The sequence below is a fragment of the Crocodylus siamensis genome, chromosome 12, assembly GCF_052110815.1.
Source record: "Crocodylus siamensis isolate JL-2025a chromosome 12, ASM5211081v1, whole genome shotgun sequence".
Lineage (NCBI taxonomy): Eukaryota > Metazoa > Chordata > Crocodylia > Crocodylidae > Crocodylus > Crocodylus siamensis.
This window is the reverse complement of record NC_143406.1, coordinates 35,030,657-35,053,181: the sequence shown is the minus strand read 5'-3', so window position 1 is coordinate 35,053,181 and position 22,525 is coordinate 35,030,657.

Here is a 22,525-nt window from a genome sequence, read left to right as displayed (position 1 = left end):
ATTTACTGGCTGCACAAGCAGAGATTGGGGCCTCTGAGGGCTCATGGCAGAGTCCCCCCTGTGCAGCATGGGGGAGTGGGGGAAGCGGGGATCACCCCCCCCCACTTGACACCCACGTGGCAGCTATCCTATGGTGTGGGAGCAGCATGGCTCAGGAGGGTTCCACGCACTGTCTGAGAGCTGGGGCACCTCTACATGTTAGTCGGAGACTGGCACCAGTCAGCCCCAGTGGCCCCAGCTTCCAGACTCAGGTCACTAGTAGGGGAAGTGCTATGAGACCAGAGACCGAAGGCAAAAGGAGTGCATGAAGAGTGGTCGTTCTGTAAGGACATAATCCTTGAAGCACAAAGAAAGTCCATTCTCATGTGGAGAAAAGGTAGCAGAAGGGCTGGAAGCCATCTTGGCTAAACAAGGAAATCATGGTCCTCTTAAAAAAGAAGAAAGAGGCATACAAATAATGGAGGTTTGGGGTAGTCTCCAAGAAGAATTATACAACAACAGCCTGTACTTGTAGGAAACAGATTAGAAAGGCTAAGGCGGTGACTGACTTAGATTAGCAATGGAAATCAAGGACAACAAGAAGTCCCTCTTTAGTTATGTAGGGCACAGGAGAAAAACAAATGGGAATGTGGGGCCATTGCTCAACAACTCAGGACAGCTGGTTACCAGCACTGAGGAGAAAAATGAACTCCTGACTGACTATTTTGCTTCAGTATTTCACTGGGCCAAGGGAAAAATCGTGCCAGATAGGGTACAGAATGGGCATGGTAGGAATGACTGCCTTCCTACTACTGCCATAGAATTGGTGTGTTATCAATTAAAAAAAATAGACATATGTAAGTCAGCAGGACCAGATGAACTTCATCTGAGAGTGCTGAAGGAGTTGACTAAAGTCATTGCAGAACTCCTGGTGAAATTCTTCCAAAATTCTTGCTGCTCCGAAGAGGTCCCTAAGGACTGGAAGAGGGCCAATGTTGTGCCCATCTTCAAGAAGGGGAGGAGAGAGGACACAGATAGCTATAAGCCAATTACCCTAACTTCTATCCCAGGGAAAATTCTTGCAGAGGGTAGGATTCTGAATGACAGCTGGTACAGCTTTGTTGTGGGCAGGTCTTGTGTTACCAATTTCATCTCCTTCTATGACCAGGTAACTCACCACCTGAATAAGAGCAAGAAGGTTGATATTGTATACCTTGACTTCTAAAAGGCCTTTGATCTGGTATCCCACAAATTTCTCACAAGAAAAGTGGAGGATTGCGGGCTTAAGCGTACGACAGTTAGGTGGGTAGGAAGCTGGCTGTGGGGTAGGACCCAGAGAGTTCTAATGGATGGATCTGTGTTGTCCTGGCGAGAAGTGGCTTTGGAAGATTCAGCACTGATTCAGAGAGATTTGGTGATTCAGATCGGCTGGGAAGAGACAGGCATAGCTAGACAGCTGAAGATTCTCCTGCAGCTCCTCTAGCTGTGCCTGTCTCTCCCCAGGTGGGGGGAGTTGCAGGAGAAGTCCCCATGGCTGCCTTGCCTCCTCCCCCACCCGGCCCCAGCCTAGTCCTGGCACTTAAAAAAAAAACCAAAAAAAAAAACCGCCCTGTACTCATCGGCTTCAGGAGCAGCAATTAGAACTTTTGGGCTCTCATGGCAGAGCTTCCCCCCCCCCGCAGCAGGGGGCAGTGGGGCTCACCCCCCCAGTTGGCACCCATGCAACAGCTGCCCCATGGCATGGGTGCAGTGAGGCTTGGAAGGGCACTGCAAGTGCACAGAGAGCTGGGACGACTGGGGCTGAGTGCTGCCAGGCTGTGGATAACACATGGAGCTGCCCCAGCTCCCCAGCATGTGGTGCCTTACTGAGCCGTGTTGCACCCATGTGATGCAACAGGTGCTAGGCAGGGGGGGCCATCACTGCTGCCTCCCACTGCCCCACACTGTGTGGAAGGGCTCTGCCATGAGCACCCAGAGGCCCCAATCACCATTCCTGCAGCCGGTGAGTGCAAAACTTTAAAAAAAAAAAAAAGTCCTGTACTCACCGGCTGCAGAAGCAATGACTGGGGCCTCTAGGCGCTCATGGCAGAGCCCCCCTGTGCAGTGCAGGGTAGTGGGGGCTATCAGGGATCATCCCCCTTCACTTGGAATGCACACGGGTGCAGATTTGCATTTTTGATGTCCAAGACTTCAACCCCGTTATCTAATTTGTCTACCTTGCAACGGACAGTGAACATGATGATTTCATGGTTGCTGTTCCCCAGGCTACCCTCTATGTTCAAGTTGGTCACCAGGTCATCTCCTTTGGCAAGGACCAAGTCTACAAGAGCGTACGACTACTCATGGAACTGTAACTTCAGCAGGCAGAGATTTATAAAAAACTGACCCTACGCTAAGAAAGCCAGCTATTAGCAAAGAGCATGAATGAAGATACATCATCTTAAATGTAATGTTCAGATCTATTATATCTTAAATAGAACCTCTCTGTGATCCTTATGTGAAAATCTTATTAATATCAATAGGAATTTTATGAAGAGATATGAAGACATTATACTAGGCACTCCACTCAACGTTGGTACTGGGAGACATTAGCTTGTTGTGTTGTAGCCATAAATTGGATAGTTAGAGTAATACTGTCTGAGAGCATGACACAGCTATGTTTTATTGTGCATGAACATTTCAGTTGCTATAGTATCCAAGATCTTCTTTCCAATGGCACCAGCTATCAACTTTTGAATCTGAGCCACTGTCTTGTATTATCACTCAATGGCCAGGTTCCATCTACCCTGTCCTAGGCACTTGTAGAGATTGCTGCTTCCAATTAAATGCTGTGCTGTTTGTTGGACAATGCATTCATAAAGGGGGCAGTCCAAGATGCTCATCTTATGAAGTGTTGTTTTGAAGCATCCATATCCAGCTCTCAGTCTATTCAGCTTGACCCACACTTCTCTGTCAAGGTCATGCCCAATGGAACACTCACTTGGTATTGGTATAAAACACTGTTCAAAATAGGTTTGACCTTTCCCAATGATTGGCTCACTGTGCTGCTGTCCATAAGTTTAGTTTAGCATCTTCAATCTCTTCCAAGAGCTTGTGGGCTTCATGTACAAATGATTTATCACTTTTAAGCCTCTAAGCCTCTGTCTGTTTGGGTCTTCAGTTAGCAGTTGATGGAGCAGGTGATTTTTTTTTTCTGCAAGGGAGCATGGGGCAGTTCCAGTATGATTCCTTATGTCCCAAGTTCAGTGAAAGGGAGCCTGCTCAGTCCCATGTCATATCACTCTGAATAGAAAGCACACTTTTGGTAGCTTTGTGACATACAATAATTTCATTATCTTAACTTTCTCAAGCCACCCCGTTTTAAATCCTTGGCTGAATTTCACAGAAAAGCAGGGAATTTGGAGTTTAGCTGAATATTTGTGAACTTGAGGAGGAAAATCTTAGATGTCTAATTCATGTTATACACCTTGGAAAGATTAGAAATCTCAGCAGGTAACCTTCTGATAAACAAAAAGTCAAAAGTTTTGGGTTTGTTTTGTTTGCTTTTTTTAAATTTCCTGAAACTTCATCCAAAACACAAATTCTCTGGGCCACTGGTGTTGATAGCACCACTGCACCATGAAACAGTTCACAGCACAACACAGATGATCATGGCAAGAAGTGAGATATCCTGTGTCTTACAATGTCTGAGAAAAGCCAGAAGAGGGATTATATTTTGGCCTCACTTCTCAGTTGTAGACCCTGATTCAATAAAGTACGTAAGTATATGCTTAAGGTTAATTATATGTATGTCTGTGTGAAAGGCCGCTCAGTTTTGGCACAGAGGAAATATGCCCAGCACACCTACTCCCACTCAATACACAACAACTGCGGACATAAGGCAGTGAGAATATCTCCAGGTACCCGAGGCCTTGATTTCTAGCATATACAAGTGCAGCAACTTCAGGCACCCCCAGACTTCTTATTCCTCTCATGGAAATGGACAAAGAACTGGAGGGAAAGCTGGGACTGGGAATTCAACCTTAAATTAACTCCATCTCTAATGTATCATTCACTATGTACATCCCACCACACCCACAGCGAGGAAGTCTAGGATAGGTAGCCCAACAATACTCTACCACATTCAAGAGAGTCGTGGCAGAAAGCTGTGGCTGAGCCCGAAAGAAGTGTGCCATACCCTGGAAGCACACAATGCTTTTGAGAGAACCACATGTTTGTGGAGGTTGGGAAATATAGGTAAAGAAAAGGCTTGGAAATAAAGGGCCAAACTGAGTTTTCTTGTCCAGCAATTTCCTTGATCCTTTATAACCCCTTGAGCTATAAAAAAGAGTGTTTTTAAGTGCTGAAATCCCTATGGACGGGTATTTCTTTTATTAGCTGCTTTAAAAAAAAGTCCTCTTAAAAGCATCTGTGCTATGTCTGTTCAAAATATCATTTGTCTAACTGGACAATAACTGGTGGTTACACCTACTTTCCCCTCTTAGTACTTATTGTGCCTGTGAAGAAGTAGTGCTGGTAAGGTTTCTCATGGATGATTTAAAATTTTTTCTCCCAGTTTCCATTATACTGTACAAGCACAAATCAGTCTAGACATGAACATAGATGCTTATCTGATAGCAGTCAGCTTTAAAAGATAAATATATGTTTGGAGTTTATGGAGGCAAACTGAAAAAGTAGCATGGGTTGTTATAGTTTGCTTATTGGGGCATAAAAAATGAACCACATTTTCAAAATTTAATATACATGTGACCTTCACAAATTATAATTATAGACTTTTTCTGGATACAATATTTATACTTGCGTATGCAGTATGATAATGATGCATATAAATGGAACTCCGTGTTACTCTATTTCTTGGCAACACATCAATTTTATACATGGTCTTGTAGTTATGTGTACACGTGTACAAGCTGTTTTTCTATAAGTGCTATTTTGGATGTTGAACACCCCAACATAATCAGCCTGTCTTTCTGCAAATACAGCTCCAAAAAAGGGGTCCAATCATAGAATCAGAGTCATGAAATACACGCTCAGAATCAAGCATTATGTTCTGAGAATGTATTTTATAAAGCACACATCACAGCACAAACCTACTCCAAATTCTACCAAAATACTTAGGAACTGAAATCATATTAATAAGGGAAGAAACCAAGCACAGCCAAACCACTAAGTTGCATCCTACATGGAGGGACTACTAAATCTATCGCTATACAAACTTAGTCAAACAGTAAACATATCCAATAGCACAGCATTTCATGATGCAACACAACAGAAGGGTGATATTACCTATTAGTAGATCTCGCTATCCACTAACATCATATTCTATAGTCATTTTGGGGAAAGAATGTTTCAGTATTAACATTTCCTAGTTTCAAGTGTCTAAATAAGCTGATTTTAATTATAAGAATGCAGTAAGTGTTTTACTGTGGAATAATTGGAGCAGATTGGTATGTATGTAGCTTCTACTCTGCATATGTCTACAGTGCAAAATGAAGGAGGTATTATAACACGGGCAGGTAGGCTCATGCTAACTTTAATCTAGCTAGCATGGGAAACAATGGCAGTGCAGCTGCTGCAACAGCCGTGGTGACACAGGATTCAGGATAGCCAAGGAAGCAGAGTATATACTCAAGGTCCCTAGAAGGCTTGTATACTGCTGGCTAAAGATACCCGAGGTGTGCACCATGGCAGGCAAACAAGTTCAGTAGTGAATGACTGCATGTCTGGGTGCTGTGTCTATGACTAACAGTAAGTGACTGCAGTCATGGGGGATGTGCTGAGAGGCTCTTATTTATTTATATCTAACCCACATCTGGGTTGCCTGTTTACATATCATGCCATGGGGAGGGGTCCCTTTTCACACTGTAACCAGAATTTAATGAGTCATGACAAACAGAATTTGCTAAGGAAAGCAGTGTCTCAAAGCACACAGGTAATCTCTGATGTACAGTGACTTATCTAAAGTACAGGTAAATTGTTATGTACATTAGAATATATCACTGAAATAGGCTGGGACAGAAGGACTGGTTTAAATGGCTAATGAAGTGAACCATGTGATATGATTAGGTCAGTGGTCTCTACATTTTTTCGATCGCATACCCCTATCAGTAAAAAAATTTTGAGCATGTACCCCCGGTATATGTATATTTATAAAAATATAAATAGAAGTTCTAATATTTTCTTCCCGCACCCCAATGGATCATCTTGCGCACCCCACTTTGGAGACCACTGGATTAGGTTAACAAAACTGTAAAGATTGGGTCTTATTATCCTATTCATTACTGCATACTGTGTAGCCTAGTGCATGAATTGAAAATGTTTGGGTATATAAATTATGGTTTTAGAATATTGGAAGTAACATAATACCAACATGCATGTAAAGTAATCTAGGGCAGTGGAGTACACTTATTATTCAGAGCATTATAACAGGAGATGCCAACAGTACAAAACCAGTACCAAATGAGTTTTAAAAAAACACCTGACTGGAATTACTTAGATGTTCTAAACCCTTTGGTGATTTAGGTATCTGAAGGAGATTGAATATATAGCAGGGGTGTTGAACCCCCAGCCCACAGGCCAGATTCAGCTTATAGTGCCATGTCACCCAGCCCACAGGGCTCCTCACAGGTCTGGAAATTTAGCAGTGGGGGAGCACACTACCAAATTTCTAGACTGATGGGGAGCCCTGAGCCATATGTGCTGGATTGGGTGCTTTATCCCAGTGCACAGGGCCAGATGGGAGCAGCACTGGACACCAAAGCCCAATCCCAGCACACAGGGGTGTCACCGAGCCCTGTGTGGAGGTGGGAGGGGGCAGTGCCAGGCCCCTGGGACCCCACTGGGTGTTAAGGGGGCAGTATCAGGCTTCTGGGGATCAATGTTGGTGTGCACGGTGGAAGGCAGTGGTGCCAGGTCCCTGGGGCCTGATCCTGGCCAGAAGGTGGCAGAGCCAGGCTCCACAGCCCAAACTTGGTGCACAGGGCTCAATCTGGCCAACAGACTAGCCCTGTGCTGCTCATCTGGCCTACAGTGCCAAAAGGTTGAGCATGACTGGAACAAAACATTTACATACGAGTCCAAAGGACAGGACTCGCATCTAGGCTTTAATCTGGATTTCAAATGCACAAAAGGGGTTTCCGGATTTGGAGTTTGACACCATAATAATTAGTATTAAAACAGTACAGATTTGAGAAATACAAGTGCAAGTTACAGTCATTTACTTTGTTGTTTGTGTGGGAAACTGATATCTGCTCTATTCTGACCACTAATACAATATTTGGTAGTGATAGCTAGGAAGACAGGGATATCAGGATCAAGATAAATGGACCTGAAAAAGTAAGTATGTTGTAGAATTGAAGGCTTCACAATCTACTACAATTGTGATGTTTCCAAGTATAGTAAGGGAAATTAAATACAAAATCTGGCAGTAAATCTAGTACATTATATGCATCTAGAGTACAGTGCCCATAACCAGAACAGGTGTTCAGAATGAAACCTCCATTAACACCCACGTATGCAAAATTCTTCATGAGTAGTTCTAATTTCTCTCATGCTTGAAGGATATATATCATGGTAACAATACTTCTGATAAGAAAAAAATGGGGACATTCTATGGGTGCTGTCAAAGTAATTATTTGCTGAGCAGCGCAATTTTTCTTCCTGTGCGTAATATGATATGTTTTGTGTTGGAGAAAAAATACTACACTAGATCAGCCATTAGTCTGACCTTACTTGGCAAAGTCTGTATAGGAAGAAACAGACTTGCCAGTATAGCCCTTGTATGGAACACCAACATAAAACCTATACACGTATGGCATTTGTACATGTCACATTTTTGCCCTTTCTTGTGCTGCAACAGTATGACTGTTTGCATAAGTGGGTTTTCTGGATGTTTTAAAAGTCTTTCTACTGCATTAAACTAAAATTCCTTGGACGTAGTTTAGTTTGGCTTACCACAAATTAAAGTGTCACATCCATGGATTTGTTGCATGCGTACACAGAGGCACTCAAAGGTGTGTAATGAGCCTCTTTGTCCACCAGATGGCACTGTGACTTTTTTGCAATTCACCACTTTGCCACTTTTTTTTTTCTCGTGCTTTGTGCCATGTGCTGGCTCCCTGCTCCCACAGCTGCGTGGCAGGGCATGGGGTAGGGGGCCTTGGGGGCAGCATGTCCCACTCTCCTGCAGCACTGGCCAGGCACCAGGCTTAATTCATTCAAAAACATAGTATGTGCAAACACTGATGTGACTTTCCAAAGCCTAATTAATTCAAAAACCTAATACATGCAAACACCAATGTGGTGCTTCAAAAAAAAAAAAACAATTTAAAATTTTATAAATCTCTTTAATTTAATAAGTATTAAACCCTGTAATCTGTACAGGCACCCTTAAATTCTAACTCAGGCCTCCAATAAGATTAAAATAGCATAAGCCCATTGTGTTAACTTTTTGCATAGATGTAACTTTCACCCTGGATTCTATGAACCACTAAAAAACCTGGAGGTAACTACTGATATACGAGAAGAGAAGTTTACATTATTATCCAAGTCATTTTTAGAATGTAAAGTTATGCCACTATGTTTTTCAAACAATGTTTATTATTTTTGCCAGATGACTTCTTAGATTTTAATATCATGTGAGTCTCTATCACTCACTCATAATACACAGCAAGATGAAATGCAGTGTTATAGATCATAGCACAGCTATTGAAGCATAAAACCCAACATCAGAAAAAAAGTTTGCTTGAAAAGTACAGGCAGAGTTTGCTTAATTTGGTTTTCATACATTCTCTTTCCCTTTTTATAAAAAAATAAAAACAAAACACAAAAGGAGTCCTATTACTCATTGCCTGGAAATAATTCTATAAAAACAGTTACTTATCCTACAGTATTTCTGGTTCTCTGTGATATTGTCAATGTAGGTCACACTGTAGACATGTATGTACCTCATGAAAGTAAGATCAAAGTCCTTGAATAGCAGTGTCCATAAAGGCCATACAAACAGCCCATCTGCAAAGGCAAATAGGGCACATCATATGGAACTGACTCCAGTTCCCTCACAACTTGAAAATCCTGATAACCAAGGGTTTAGAAAAGCAGTTAAAAAGCAGTTAGTGAGGAAAAAATTATTCAAGCTACCCTTAAGATCTCAATATTTTGGTCTCCCTTTAATTTACCTTCCTGAGGCAAGTTACCAGCCATGAAAATTATAGTTGTTTCAAAACTAAATTGTGCAATAGTAAATTCATCATCAATGGGTATAACTCCTAAAACCTTTAGGGAAAAGTCCTTATCAAGTAATATGCAGAGAGCAATAAGGTATAAATGGAAAAGGGAAAAGAGCCAATGTGGTCCCTCTTTTCAAGAAGGGGAGGAAGAAGGATCTGGGTAATTATAGGCCAGTTAGTCTCACTGCTATCCTTGGGAAAACCTTTAAAAAAACTATCAAGGATCACATTTGTGGGAGCCCAGCGGGAAAAATAATGCTGAAGGGCAACTAGCATGGGTTCATAGCAGGTAGATCCTGTCTGACTAGCCCTGTTTCTTTTTATGACCAGGTCACAAAATGCTTAGCTGCAAGAGTCAAGGTAGATGTCATCTACTTGGATTTTAAGAAGGCTTTCAATATGGTATCTCATCCTATTATCATAAACAAACTGAGTGGCTGTGACACAGATGATTACACGGTGACATAGATGATTACACAGTCAGGTGGGTGGTAAATTAGCTTAAGGGTCACACCCAGAGAGAAGTGGTAGATGGGTTGGTATCAACCTGGAAAGATGTGGGAAGTGGGATGCCCCAAGGGTCAGTCCTTGGACCTGTGCTATTCAATGTCTTCATTAGTGACTTGGATGAGGGTGTGGAAAGCACTCCGTCCAAATTCGCAGATGACATAAAATAATGGGGTACAGTAAACACACTAGTGGGAAGGGATAAAATCCAGATGGACCTGTACAGGTTGGAAATGTGGACAGAAAAGAATAGGATACAGTTCAACAAAGACAAGTGCAAAGTTCTGCATCTAGGGAGAAGGAATCACCAACATGCCTATAGGCTAGGGGATGACCTTCTCAGCAGCACAGCGGCAGAAAGGATTTCAGACTCATAGCTGACTCCAAGATGAATATGAGCTGTCAACGTGATGAAATAATCAGGAAAGCTAACTGCACTTTATCATGCACTAGCAGATGCATCATGAGCAGGTCCAGGGAGGTGATATTTCCCCTCTATGCAGCATTGGTCAGGCTGCAGTTGGAGTACTGTGTGTTTACCAGGACATCCCTTGGAATAACCACGAACAATGGCCACAAACTGATGAAGAGCAGATTTAGGCTGGACATCAGGAAGAACTTCTTTATGGTAAGGGTTGCCAGAACCTGGAATGAGCTTCCAAGGGAGGTGGTGCTCTCTGCTACCTTGTGGGTATTTAAGAGGAGACTGGACAAGTACCTGGCTGGGGTCATCTGACCCCAGCACTGTTTCCTGCCCAGGGCAGGGGGTTGGATTTGATGATCTATTGAGGTCCCTTCCGACCCTAACTATGAAACTATAAAAGAAGAAAAGAGCCCTATATTTAGAGTTGCTGAGCACCCAGTTCTCCTTTGGAAGTTAACTGTAGCTGTTGGTGCTTAGTGACCCTAAATTTCAATATCCTAGCACATCACAGTTAAAGCAGATTTTGCAAAAGTACTCCTTATCAGCTCATGGACTTCACTGAGAGCATTTAATCCAATGACAAGTGTCTGAAAATCCCAACCTCTGGCCATTAACATGATCCTTGCAAAAATATAAGATTAGTTGGATCCCTATCTTACATGATATTTCTGTACAAATAGTAATTTTCAAATGCCATAAGTGTCATTTTGAAACAGAGACCTCAATTCCACTCTTAGACCTTCAGAGTGGATCCAGAGTCCAATATTCTATTCTTCCTAAGTGCTGGACTATGCTGACAATACTTTGGAGATCTAAACTTGTACGGAAAAACAGACTTGGAAGAAAGACCATCACCTTACAATGACTCTCCTGGAGTACTGCCAGCTAGAGCAGAAAGTGCAGTTTTGATCAGAGAGTTATAAAACACTACCATAAAATGAAAAGGTCAATTAGTTATCACGGGGGAGACAGCTACAGAATTTATTTATCAGACAGTAGGAAAAAGCTTTTATAAAAAGCAGCTCCACAGTGAAATGTTTCAAGCCCTCAGCAATACATGTACTTCCACAGGAAGAATGGCGGCAGGATTGTTTACTTGGCATTAAGAAGATCTCCTATGGATGTACTGTAACCTGTACTTTGTTTTAAAACAATGGCAATTTGTCATCATTGCATTCCTGCCTGACCCTTTATATTTTTAGGTTGTTAATTCCCAGTATGTGCATGTTTCATTTTATTTCCTTCCTTGTCCATTGCTGAGCTTCATCCAGCTATTCATTGTGTTTGTTTCTTCACCATGCATTTAAAAACTATTGTTAACTTTCAGTTTTTCTCTTCCCTTGTACCCAATTGCCTCTCTCTCACTATTCTGGGCAGCAAAGTTCAACCTCCTTGCTCCCTCAGTCTCCATAGCTCGGTCAGCAGGATCAGGACTTGACCCTATCTGCACTCTCTGTAAAGCCTTGTTTAACATCATCTTAGTTATCATCAGTCCTAACAATCTAAAGTCAGGTGAAGATCCTGAGCAGGATGACATAACCATGAGCCTCCTCTCACCTGCTGCTTCATAACTCCCTTTCCTTCTGCTGAACCACTAGAAGATGGTAGAAATTGAGTCCTCTTGCCCCTGGTACTTCAAGGAGCCCTCATTCGACCCCAGCTGTGTTGCTGAATGTATTATGCTAAGTTGCACAGACGCCTATAAAGTATCCAAACCATAACTAGCTTTAAACCTCTCCCATGCAGGTCTGTAATGTGTTTCATGACTCCTGGTAAAACTGGATCACTTTGCTTTTCTACTGAATCTCTGTCTATTTTCTGATCTAAACAGTGTTGTGGCCATTAGAACTTTGCAAGCACAAATACACATATTCAGAGATGTGTAGAGAATTTCTCCTGGGACTAAAGCAGACCTGACCCTGTAAAATATTGCCCAAAGGCAGGATTAGCAAAAGACTTGGACACAGAAAGAAATAATAAAGTTGTCAAAAAAGATTTTGTTCTCCCAGCAGACTGCTGGTGTCAGTCAACTATTGTCGCGGTGAAAGCTGATGTTTCTCCAGACCTTTGAAAACCGAAGTCTGTTTTCAGGATAAAGCGATCTGATTTGGCAAGGTACTGAGCAACTCCTGAGAGGCATTAAGCACTCTCAATTCCCTGTGTAATTCTTAACACTAAACTCTTTTACCCCAGATTTCTCATCCTCAGTCAGAACTTTCTGATTATGCGGATGCTCAAGCACCGGAACAGGCAAACTAGAGAAACTGCAGAATCGCCATCCTTGGAAGTATCATAGCTGCTCATATTCCTAAATGTCCTTAGGCTACAGATGGCACTTCACATCTTATAAAAAGGGCTCAATGCTTTACAGAGCAAAGCCTCAAGAGGATGTGTATCTGTTGAGGGAAAAGGGAAAATTGTATCATATCATGTATTTACAAACCCTTTTTTGATGTCCAGCAGTGTGGTATAGGAGAAAGCAAATCCAAATGTAGGAATACAAACTAATTTCTCAAGAAGCTAAGTGAAGAGATTTTATGTCTTTGGTCACTTTAAAAACGTCTCCTTTCACATTTGGTAGCTTCAGGGGAAATTCATTAAACATTTCTTCAGTAGGATTCTGTTGCCTAATCATAATTTGAAAACCTGCATTACAGCAAAAGAAAGCAAAATTATTAATGGAAGTAATATGTTTAGGGCTTGATTCCACAACCATGGTTCTTGCAGGTCTCAAAAAGACGAGGTGGCTGTAAAATATAGGCTGCCTTGCTTTCCGATTGTCATGAAATATTTAATCCAACTCCTGAACTGAAATAAGCATTTCATTTTCCTTTTAGTAGTGCTGATAAATAAGGACATTTTAATAGGGTGTATAATCCAGCATGCCTTGATACTGGCCCCAGGATTCTCTTTCAGGAGAATTCAGTTAACAAGCATCCCAGATGCATGGCCTTGAAGCAATAGTCAGTGCCAGAGGAGGCACTATCATAGGGAGGAGTCCGGTAGATGGCATTGACTGTACAGGGCTATCTGTGCTGGAGACATTTTTGGGATGGTAGTACCAGGTGACTTTCATGGCACTGAAACAGTTCTTTTCAAGGCACAGTGACCAGTGCCCAACTGGGTGTCAGAGGAATCCTTTATGAATGTTGAGCTACATTTTTTACTGGTGACTGAAGAAGATTTATGACTCCTTGAGAAAGGACTTGATCTATTCCTACTGTGGGTCTTGTGCTCCTTCCTCTCCAGGCAAAGAAGACAGACCTTTAGGAGAAGAAACTGAAGTTACATGCCTAGGGGAGCCAACAGAGGCACTTTAAGGAGAGCACTTAGGCATACTCAAGTTTGAAGCAGAACCTCTGCAGAAGGAACATTTCTACATGAGATTCCCTAGCCCTCTGGGTTCTCTTGGCAAGAGATTTAAAGAAAGTATATCTTTATGCAATATGCTTCTCACTCAGTACAGCTAGGATGTGTTGCACCCTACACTGGGAGGCATTAGAGTCTCACACAGAAGGCAGTTTTTTGTGATTTGTAACCAGCCAAACACTATACAAATCTCTAATACTAGTCAGAACTACTAAATATCTACCTACAGCAGGTGACAAAGCTTAGTCACCATAAATTTTAACTCCCTGCTGGTTATGGTAGCAATTAACTGTGGGACAATTGGAGTTCTCTAACTTTCTGTGTCTCTGGAGCTGCAAGGGGGCAGAGCAGACTTTGCCCCTAAGGGATGCTGCTGACCAACAACATCTGGACTCAAGTGCATTCAGTCTGCACCCAAACACGGGAATATACATGGAGAAGGACTTGGAGAAAAAAAAGGTTTGATTCTGCTGCTATCACTAAAACTTTTACAAGTTTCAGTGGCAGTTACTGGGCCCTGAACAAGGAGTTCTGCATTGCATAGTGCCTCCCAGGCTGTGACTCAATTACATCTAAAAGAAGGATCAAGTATATTTCAGTGTACTGTAAGATAACCAACTTGAGCAAGGCATGCTGGGAATTGGTTTCCCGAATATGTTTCTAAAATGTACTCTGCTTTTTTTCCATCTGATAACCCAGAACCTGATCCAGAGGCATAAAATCACATGCAGCAACACTTGCTGCAATACTCTTGGAAGAAATCCTCCAAAGTCTCTGAAACAGAGAATCTCTAACCAAGAGGTGTATTTTCAAATTATGCTGCTTTTAGCACACAAGAGTTCTAAAGTGTTACATCTTAGAGAAACAGAAAAATATAAAATATGTCACTTCCATGAGCATCTGCAGAATCCGGTAGGATTGTAAAACTAAGGATTATAATTTTAAAAAGTATAAGAGTGTTGTCTCTATAGAGTGCTTCTTAATTTATTAAGACTTCCCTTATTACTATGAAGTGGCTAAATGTTACAGTAAAAGCCCCGTTACCTGGTATTTTACTGACCAGCATTTCTATTAACTGGAATTTCTGGCCGGCCATGCAAGGGCGGGGTGGAGGAGGGGTGTCTTGGATGCAGCAGTGGCTGCCACCACCCGGCGCTGTCACTGCTCCGTGTGTGGCTGCTGCCCTCCCCCCACTCTGCATCCAACCACTGCCACCCCCCTGCCTCGCTCCACATCTGCCCGGAAACCCCTGTGCCTCAGGTAACCAGCATTTTTAAGATTACCGGCACCCCCCATTCCCCAGTCACAATGGAAAACAGGGCTTTTACTGCATTTGCCTTCCCTTAAACTTAGGCATTTTTCTAAAATTGGGTACTTTTGTCAAGGCATACACAATTATAGGCTACACTTGTAAATTTGACCCTGAATAACAAAGGGAATTTTTAGGGCTACAATGCAAAGTTGTTGCAGGTCAGCTTGAGCTGTTACTTGTTAAAGTGCCTGACTTCCAAGTTCAATATATTTTGTTGTGCATCTTATGACACTTTAATATGTTATGAAATCTATTTTGGAAGTAGCTTCTCTTTGATGTTAGATGAGTTTACCTGCAAGAGAGTAGGCACAGATATACCTGTATCCCATGCAAGTATTTTGCATCTGTCAGTCTTCCTCCTGGCATCTTTGGTAACCTACCTGTGTATTTATGAGCCATCTACCAATATGGGGTCATTCTAGTTGGATGTCAGCTTTCTGGATGAATGGTCCTGTGCAGCCAAGTGTCATCCTTTACATTTCCAGTTTGTAGGGAGTTCATATATCTCTGTGTCATACTTCTTGCAACTTACTGGTCATGCCTTGTGCAGCTGCACTATGGTCCCATAATGAGGAGCTAGTTTTTGCTTAGGAGAAGAAATCTTGTTCCAGAAGTAACATAGCCTAGGCATTCAAGCAGGCATGACAAAAAATATAGCACACTCAGGATGTACATTTGTGCCACAATAAAACAAATATAGACCTGCCGTAACTCCTAGTCATCTTGGATAACTGCATATTCTCCTTCCCTGTACAGTACTGCAAAGTATATTGGTATTGTCCTTTAACTTTATTATTTCAATAAATGGGGTAGTTCCTGAAATTTCAACTGAAAATATTTTCAAAATTATGACTATTTAGCAGCTGTTTTTTACAAGACATAGAAAATTTGACAGAGGCAGGGCAACTTGTTAACTCTGTTTTCCTAAGAAACTCTCCTAAAACATCTCTCCCTAGAAATAAATGATCAGTACTGAAATGTAATTTTTTTAACCAATCACTGGCAAAAGTAGTGATTCTGCATTATTTATTGGGAATTAGAGTTAATTCATTTTTTCAAGAAACCCATCACACAAAAAACTTCCAGTAGGTACATTTAGAATTGGGCTTTAGGGAATTAAAGCGAAGAAAGAAATATCTTTGCCCCATCTCAGAGTTTCCTTCTTGGTTTTACTGTTATTCCCCAATGATTTCTTGATGGTATTTTTATGAGGACCAATATTACCACTCTCATTTATGAAAAAGTCCTGTAGGTTTCAACAGTCAGATGGTGCCAACTTGGGAATAGAAGCAAATAAGTGAGCTCCCCCCGACTTCACTGGGAATTTTACCCGAGTAAAAACCCCTGATAAAAGCTCATAGTCCTTGTCACCTTCATGCACACAGATCACCTGTCACTTGTAGATATGAATAGAGACCATAGGCTGGCTACCTTATTGTGCCTGGTCTGCCTTTCAGCTCAATCAAATGTGTTTGGAGAAGTTTTTAGAGGAAAAGAAAACATTTCTTAAGCAAACTGGCTATAGTGTGAAACTTCTCATGGTTGTGAAATGTTAGAAGTGGTTCCAGTGGAAAAGGATTATTGCCCAAAATTAAAGATGCACCTAAATAAAATGTGCTATAGGACAGACCTGACAATTACCTCTACATGCTCTATTACATGATGGCATTTGAATGGTAACATTTTAGTATGGACAACAGCATTGCCTGTAGTAACCTTATATAAAGAAAACTTAGTTTCTGTATCTTGGGGCTTACGGATAACATCCAAGATGGAACCAGCACTTTATTTTGTGCCCTGAAGTGTTATTTAATAGTCAAGATGACAAAAACCGGTGCAGGAACCAAAACGAAAAAATGTAAAGTTCTAATTTGTTTGTTCTGATCTTCCTGCTGTGCTTTTATCAAAAAATCCCCAGATTAAGTTTAGCAATGGTAGTTGCCAGGCAATGGCATAATTTTGTTTAATTTTTTTAAATGTTGATTTCTGGGCTTGTCACACTCCACCCAACAATTCAGTCTCACGTGTGGAATGGAGAACAGGGAGCAGGGACTCATGGGTTCTGTTCTCATTTCTGCCACTGCGCAATTCTGTGGCCACAGGTAATGTCTTTGCTTCTGTTTCATATTCCTCATTTATAAAAAAAGGGATAAAATGGTCACCTCATAAGGTGTTTTGAAGGACAATTGATGTATTTTTTAAAAATGCCTTGAATTAGAAATACAGGGAAGAAAGGTGCCTAAGTGGTACAAAACATTATATTGTGAAGATGAATTTCTTTGTAGGCTTCTCTTTATTTTTAATTTCAAACGTATTTAAAATAAAGCCAAGAAACTATCAGGTTGGAATACTTGTAAGGTCTTGGACTGCACTGCTTTGATACAAGGGGACCTTAGTTAAGTCAGCGGAGCTTTGCCCATGTAAAACTGATGTCCCCTAGTTTGTCTCCCAGTGCCTAGAAGGCCCGGTAGAGTAGCCTGACTAAGTCACACCAGTTTCCATAGCTAACAGCACTCAAGGGAACAATGGCTGTCATTTATAATCAACCACTTCTGATTCCCCAGCCCAAACCAGCAGATATTCACGAGCAACTTGGTTGACTGGAGGCAGCTTTCAGCATGTGTCCAAATCCCGACTTTGCACTTGCACACAAGCGTGGAGTGAGAGATGCTTATAAAAGTAGTGCAGTATTTTCTCTCTTTACAGCCCCTCTCTTCACCACCTCACTTGAGGGTTGTTTTTTTAAAAAACACCACCAAGATATTATGGAATGTTATAAACTGTTTTTTAAAAGGGTCAAAAGAGAGAGAACCTACAAAATAAAGGTATTTCACCAAAAAAAGAACCCCAATATTAGCAGAAAAAATGAAAAACTTTATAAAAAGATAAAGTCACCATGTTCAGAATTTGGCTACCATCATCTAGAAATGTAATCTACCGTTCCTATCCCTTAATCCCCTTCTGAAATCCTGCCTTCTTTTGTTTACCTCAGCTTTCTCTGAACGAACAAACTCAGACTTCCTGCGAGATACAATACATTGGCTCTTACAATATTTATCAAATCATTTGCAGGTGGTGAAGGCACTGAAAGTAATTCAGTCTTTTTCATTGGAAGGATGGAGTAGAATTTCCTGCAGGGCTCCATTTTAGGATTGTTACTTTTATATTTATAAGAATGACTTGCCTCTAGTCGGTCTGACACGGGATTCTATATGTATGCTGATGTTCAAGTTTACTATGCATTTGCTTACAGCTCTGCTGGCATATCAAAAAGTTATATGAAACTGTGAAGGCAGTGTAGAACTACTGAATTTATCAGTTTCACCCCAACTTTTCAGACTTCTACCTATGAACACAGCTCTCTCCTTGATAGTCTCATCCCTTTTAGTCACTTATTTGCCCTCATGGATATTACTAATAACAGGTTCTGCTGGCCATAATGTAGCATGAAAAAAAATACTAATTTAAATCACTTTTTGTGCACAGTGAAACAGCGAACTACAATCAGAATTCAATATAACTTTAGGCTCTGACCTTGCCCTTCTCCTGAATTGTTTACTGAAGGTCAGCCCCAAGTATTCACTGCTACCTGGTCTCTCTCAAAATTGAATAAGGAAATACAGTTATGGAAGCAGAGCCTTAAAGCTTTATATTATCTTCATTTTATCTTATAGACAAAGAAGTTTGAAAATAGAAATTTTTGACAAAAGGCTTGAAAGTGCATTCAGGGTTCACTCAATAAGCCAACAGGTCAACCTCTCAGAGACAGATAAAAACTGCTCTAAGTTGTTTTGATGACAACAAGTAGATCTTTGGTTTCTGTAATAAGTAAATTGTGATTCTTAAGCTAAGACAAAAACGTAAGAGGACATAAGGTAGGACTGGGGCTTGCTATGGTTAGAAGAGGCTAATTCTTAACTTCATTTGTGCCTAATCTTTTTTGCAACCTGAACTGGGGTGGGCTGATTGCTGCAGAATTCTCCGAAGGAAAAACTAAAAGGAACCTTTCACAGTGCTCTCTACCACTGAGTTATTATCCCCGGTTCAATGAAACATGACTGTGCATCTTCACACCTGTTGTCAGTATTAGCCAATAGGCAAAGAGCCTGAACCGCTATCATGGTGTGGGAATAGCTGAATACATTTGTCCTTTTCCCCCTGCTTCTGTTCTGTCTTCACAGCTACTGATCCAGAGCCTTTCACGAGAACTAAGCTCATGCTGTACAACTATGAAAAAAATGGCAAGGATTAATGATTCCATCCACCACCTTGTACTGCAGCCTGTCCACACATCTTCACCAGTTGATGCTTCATATAAATAGGTGCTTCTGGCATTTGAACTACAGATAGAAGGCAGGGGGGAAATGAATCCAGAGATACAGAGACGTATGATGATGTTCGTTTGATTTTTCAGAGAGAATCTTTCAAAAGTAATAAGAAATCTCTCTGGGATTCAAGTTCTTTCAGGGACCTGTTGCTCTAGTCACTGTGGCTAAGTAAAGGTAGTCAAAAAGCCAAGGATGAATTGATTCAGTCTTCATAGATTAGCCTAAACCACATAGATTGGACGAATAAGCAAGTGAAAAGATATTCACTTTTGATTCCAGAAATGCAGCTACATGCCTGCAATGGCCTAGACCAGAAGCTGGGGGGCCCTAGAGCACGCCTTCCTGCTCGCCAGGAGCAGATAACTTGAGCCAAGGCTAGCCCTCCCACCCTGCAAGGAGAGGTATGCAGGGGAGATACAAAGCATCCTGGGATGATGAGGGACTGAGAGTTAAATTGATCCTGTATGGGACCTGAGACAGAAGTTCAGTAAACTGATTGAACCTAAACCAGCTAAGTCTGAGACTACATCCATCCAGGTTTATTTTAAACTGGTTTCACCCATTTTGAAAGTGGTTTATGTGTACTGACCTTCTGTTGTGTTATAGAATTGAACTGGTTTCCAATCACTTATATCGGTTTGTGTGTAATTTCTGTCCCTAGACTAAATGTTTTCCGTGAAACATCTCTTTTGATGAAAATCCAAATTTGGCCAGTTTTGGTTTTTTTGGTGATTTTACCAGAAGGAAAAGATCTGTGCTGTTTTATAAGCTTTCAGTGTGCCACAGGCACTGCTTCTGGCTTATCAAAGACAAAATTCATATAACCATTAAAATCTATCTTGCCCTGATATTGTACCAGCTCACCTATCTTTTACTTATACTGCCTATGAATTTATCTTGTCTTATCTTGTTACTATGCAATTTCTGTATTATAGTCACCCATACTATGGATTCTTTAAATCGGTGGTCTCCAAAGTGATGTGTGTTCACCCCAGGGGGTGCACAAGACGATCCATTGGGGTGTGGGAAGAAAATATTAGAACTTCTATTTATATTTATTTAATTTCATCTTTATCTCATCCTTTTTTAATTTCTAGTTTTGTGTATGTTTTATAATGTACATAATATATTAGTGCAGTAGTACACATATATAATTTATAAATAAATAAATATACATATATTGAGGGTGCGTGCTCAAAAATTTTTTACTGATAGGGGTGCGCAATCAAAAAAGTCTGAAGACCACTGCTTTAAAGGGACAAATGGTGTCTGGATTCAAGACAAATCCACTAATATATTTCTTTAAAGTTCTTATTGCAGGGTGGCCTCAATGAACCTATCACATCTGTCTTTTGTTCACAGTAACATGTTCTTCCCTTTGTATCCTTATATTACTTGAGCATTTATTCTAATGGATCCACTTGTTCTGGACCTTTGCATGCTTTGGTTAAAATGTACGAGAGAAACAATAAAGTTGTGACTACTTTTTACAGTTGTGGGCAAGAGCAATGTAGCCCCATCTAGTCTGGAAAATCAGTATTACCAAGGAAATTAAATAGAAGTAATATGTATTACAAAAAATAAACTGCAAGATGTAACATATCAGCCTCTATATAGAAAAATATAATATGAATTTTAACTGAAGTAACCACTGTTTCACCTTCAATCACAAAACACCTTCCACTGTTGAGATAAGATCATGTTAGCCTAAAACAGTTTCACACAACTCAAGAAGTTGTCAACTTATGAAGGAACTATTGACCCACAAGTCTTTGTCAGCAACAGATGGAAGTAGATAAAAAGAGTTGCTTTTCTATTACTTTTTGAAAGGGTATAATAAATTACATGTACTATGGAGAGTCTGGATTTTTATTTTATAGGGAAAACTATTGTCCCTTGGTTTCAATTTGCTTGCTTTTTATTACGGCATTTCTAATCAATCTGCTCCTCAGTGTCTTGAGCTGGGCTACTTGCTAAGGCTGCAAATGAAAACTGACTCCCAAGAGTCTGAAAAATGTCTTTAGTTAAGAGAGAGAATGTAATTCTAATATATAATCAGTTCCCAGAAAACCTATAACATAGCTGGTCCCCTAGTAACCTCTTCTTTTCACTTTCTTTAGGGCTTCTGGCATTATAAAAAATATTTCCCAATATTTTTCTGAGATCAAATCCTCTTGTTCCCATCCTATTTTTATTTCTATTTTATGAGCCCCTGAAGAATACTATTGCTTGGTTATCAACCAGTGCTCCATTTCTTTTCATGTATCAAATTCCATTTCAGATTGAAATCCAACCACTGAGATTATTCTTTAGCTTAGTAAATTAGAAACAAGACTCTCCCTACATTCCTTTATTCATAGACTTTCCAGTATTATAAGTAAACCTGTGCAAAACTCACATCATGAAATCCAAAACTAACAATTACATAGTTTCTTTTCTTTGTGAAACTGAGGTTTCCCAAAAATTGAGAGCAGAGTTCATGAACATGAGGTAGGGAGTTGCAAACACTTTAGTAGTGTATACACGTCTTTCATTTCAATTAAATCCACTCAGCTTTGGGATCCAGACCTGCAATTTACTCCCTTCTATCTTTGATGATGGCTTACTGGGTTCCTCCCCAAAGGTACAAGAAGCAGAGAGTAAGTGGGTGATTGCCTTTTGCTCCACATTTCCATGAGAAAACCCTGACCTTGAAAAATGTTCTGCAAGGGTCTTAGAGATTTGCCTTATAAAACAGCTAAAAAAAATCCTCACAAAAAAAACCCCCCTCACGTAAGTGGTATTTCATGTTAATTCTTAGGCATTCCCATGCTGTCACATCTTTTCATAAATAAACCTAACAAATTGCAAATGTTCACCATTTGCATATATTTGAATAAATGCAGCCACAATGTCAAAAGCATGTGCCATTCCACTTAATGTCATTACAAACCCCAGGAGGGACAAGTAACTGTATTTTAGAGATGCCCAAACCTTTTGTTACGTTATATCCACTACATAAAAATAAGAAATAAGATAGTTATTTATAAAATTGATCCTATTCATTCTCAGTGTGAAAATCATGTTAATAAATAGGAAAAAGAAATAACTTGCATAGTTAGCATTTCAAACCTAAAATGCAGAACAGAAATAAGGGAAGTCAACCTATTTAAAAGCATGACTTAGGAGAATTGCAACTTCCATCTTATGGCTATATACTATATCCACAAACACCCTTTTTTCCTCCCCTGTAGAAGCGATTGCCTCCTGAATTCCCAAAACAACCTGCCAAATTTCCTTGTAATCCTGCTAAGTTCCCAAAGCAACTTGAAATGAGACCTGACTAAGATGAAGTGAGAACTGTGAGAAATGAGAATGTTTTGAGCCTGAGCTGGCCTTA